General features: G+C 35.2%; 1 protein-coding gene across 10 annotated transcripts in view; it reads right to left on the reverse strand.

Moving 5' to 3' along the window:
* Positions 1 to 3,686, reverse strand: part of LOC106873997 (potassium voltage-gated channel protein Shaw) — a 524,001-nt gene that overhangs the window by 247,707 nt on the left and 272,608 nt on the right. For all 10 annotated transcript variants that reach the window (XM_014921547.2, XM_014921546.2, XM_014921542.2 and 7 more), the window contains one exon: positions 3,261 to 3,347. The gene's annotated coding sequence lies outside the window, so the exon portion shown is untranslated. The remainder of the gene's footprint in view (positions 1 to 3,260; positions 3,348 to 3,686) is intronic.

Raw genomic sequence — 3,686 nt, forward strand, 5'->3', positions numbered from 1 at the left:
GAGAGAAAGAGTGAGTGAGAGAGAGGCAGGAATTGTTGTCACCATAGTAACTATCAAGTTTTGATTTAATACGCGGGAATTTTAAGTGCAAGTCAATAGAACGGAACACAAACTTCAAAGAACGACTATATATATATACGAGGGGGTGTTGAAAAAGTTCCTGGCTTTCGGTCAAAGAAAATACATGATTTTATTATTCCTCTCTCGGATTCACACATTTATTGCAGTGACCCTGTAAAAGAACTCAGAAGGCTGGGCCTCCAACCAGATCTTATGCGATGCCCTTAATACCAGGAACTTTTCAGCATCCTCTCGTATATGATAAATATTTTTACTTTTGTCTCTCTCTCTCTCTGTGTTTCTGTATGCCTTTCAACATATAGACAAAGCAACATAGATTTGAAAAAATAACTATATGCATGTATGTATGTATGTATGTATGTATGTATGTATGTATGTATGCATGTAGCTATGTATATATAATTTCATTTTCTTATCTTGTATTCTGTTACTAGTGTTGTAAACATCGATCAATCGCTCATGCTCACTGCATGCGTTTTGTTTGTTCGCCGGCTCGCTGAGGCGTAACGCCTGGGAGACGACTCCCTCATTATGATGGGTGTTAAAAACACCTGGAAGTCAAAGACAAGTGAGACAACTTGCCTCCGATTCCATTCAGGAATGATGGATACCGATATTTCGCCATTTTTGTGGCTTATCAACATCAAACACCTGAACCGAACCAGGGACGAATTGAATCGCCGGTAATTATATAAATTGTGTAAAAATCATTTGCTGGTATGCCACGGCGATGCAAACGTAAGATTAAATAATATCGGATGCATAAGCATACTATCGGATGCATAAGCATTAATATTGGATACAAATGCAGAAACACACAAAAATAATTTACACATATGGAAGACATGAATTTATACATATGCTCATATTAATACATAAACTCAAAATCTATTTTATTCATTTAATTCCGTCGTTTTCCTTCAGTCTCTATCTCAAATGTTTCTTTCCCTCTCATACACAAATACGCATACAAATAACTAGATATATTGATATGTAACAGCTTTTTTGTTCAAGATAATCTTCATGAAACAAATCAGTTAGGTATTTAGTTTAAATGAAGTATCGATTTGCGTCGTTTGGGTTTAAACTTCTTCTGACATTACAAAGCCAATGTTTAAATTAATGGGGATAGGGATAAATGAATCGATTTGTCAGGCTATTACAGATACTTATTTCATTTGACTCCAGAGATGGACAAAAGATAACCCCTCTTTGCGGTTTCACCTGAGAACCGAGAAGGTTAAAACAAAATGTGATAGATTTAGTTCAGTGCTGTGCTACCTCACTTAACTACTGCGCTACCTAGAAATGTTTACCATCCCTGAAGTCAATGGAGTGAGCATTTATGTGGTCGTGCGACCTGTTAGAAGTAGTAGACAAATCTCACTCATATTACATCCCATAATCTTAAAAAGAAACAACGTTTTAAACAAATGCAGTCCGAAAAAATTGACGAGATGGTTCGAACTGCCTTTGGTCCTTCAGACCAAACAACTTTTGGTCCTTCAGACAAAACAACACCTGTATAAAATAACTGAATTAATGCGCACCTCCCATTTCTCCCCTCCAGTAAGACCCCTCTAGGTCTTTGAACCTAGTATATAATATAACAAGATACTATCTCCGAGGGAATTAATTTTATCCACTGTTTGTAAAACCGAAGATTTTCAAAACGTTTTAGTGAACAATATTTTAGTTAAAACTCATGATTTTCTTTGTTGTTGCACCGTTGAAAGCGATAAGGAGAGACTTTTAGTTGGCCAACGGATCACCTGAGAGTAATAGTTTAGAGCGGAAAGCTTTGACTCCGCTCTCTACACTGACGAAATACTAATGAAATTTCAGCGCTCCTATTGTTCACATTTTTGAAAACCTATCTAAACATGGTGTTTAATTGTAGTTACGTAGGCAAAGTAATTGGGAGTTTAAGTTTCGTCGTATTGTACACGACTCATATTGCTGACTGTTAGTGTTCGATTGATCAGCACTTTGGAATATATGATCTCGAATTAGATCTCTTAACTGGAATGTTACAACAAAGCTCTTCTGCGAGAAACACGAATTTTACGTGCTACATTTCGTTCAGCTGTTGGAAACAGTCTTAATACCGAAGTTTCAGAGCCATGTGATTCATACAAATGTTCACTTTTAAATTAAATTTAATCTAAAATCGAAAATTTATGTGCAAAATCAGTTTTTAGTATTTACTTCGTATGTGTATATTTTGTATTTGTATGTATATGTGAGTGGGTATTCACAAGGGCTTCGTCACATGAACACATGTACTCTCATGGTTCTTTTCAGAGATTGTGATTGTATTTGCGACGAAAAACGACGATCTTTATAGAAGATTTAAAAAGAAATATACAAGAAATATTCAGAAAAGGGAGGGCAGTACCCTCCTAGGAAAATAAGCAGCTGGTAAAAGTGAATATCTTTAAGAAAAATGTAGACCGAGAAAGGACCGGAAATCAGATCTGAAAATTTGTTACTGCGTAAAAAAATCACCCAAAGAGTAAGCAGTGGAGTTAAACATGATTTGTCTTAGGCCTACCACACAAAATGGAGATATTTTAGTTAAATGATTTATTCTTATTTTATACAATCTAAGATATCGAAAGGATATGTAACAAAGATTGATTTCCTATATGCAACACACCCAACAGTGTAAATTTAACTGATATGAGAAATTAGATATTCATGATTTTTTACAAAGTTTTAGCAAGATCACTAACGAAAAATTGCTCTTAGTAGCAATAAAAAAAAAGCGTGTCAATATACAGCGTTTTCTCGAAACTGCTGTACAATATAGTCATATCTTAACCTTATAAACCAAAGGAAACCTTGTGTTAAAAAAAAAATCAAAAACAAAACCAAAAACAAAAAAATTTGCTGAAGATATAATGAATAAATCACATTTGTTAGCACATTTGTTGCAAGATTTCTAAGTGTTTTAGGGTTGGATACAAAAACCTACTCGTCTCAACAGGGAAAAATACGACATATATCTTCTAGGAACGTCATCGATAAAAAAAGGATCAATATGCAGAAACAGATCTGTCTTTCCGATAAGTATCAAAGAAACCTAAGCTATGCACCAGCTTTCTAATTCGTCTGGGGCTTGTGGAGTATGAATCTATATATTTTGATGTTTAAAATACTTTAAAAGTTGAACTCACCAGAAAAATGTATGATTTACATTATAGATGACTTCAATTTGTGTTATACGTACTCCTTCTTTTGATCCACACGCGCAAGCAAGGAATCTGAAAGAATAAGAATAAAAAAGCATTATATATAAATATATGTATATGTAAGAAGATAAAAAGCTTAAAAGCTTACCCTTCGCTCGCAAACAAATAAGACCTGATAGTGTGTGCCACGCTTTTTCTATTTGTTTTAAGTGTCTACGCGTTCGCGAGCAATCACAAATACCTTCTCGGCTCACCGACCCTTGACTGAGCAGAAACTAATGTTTTGACATGAGAAAGGGAGGGAGAGAGAGAGAGAGGGAGGAAGAGAGAGAGAGCTGCAGCAGTTGTCAGCAAGTTCTCATTTACTGTTGAGTAAACTGGGGCAACGTAAAATGATGTGGTTCTTAAGGA

Source organism: Octopus bimaculoides, chromosome 4, assembly GCF_001194135.2.
Source record: "Octopus bimaculoides isolate UCB-OBI-ISO-001 chromosome 4, ASM119413v2, whole genome shotgun sequence".
Taxonomy (NCBI): Eukaryota; Metazoa; Mollusca; class Cephalopoda; order Octopoda; family Octopodidae; genus Octopus; species Octopus bimaculoides.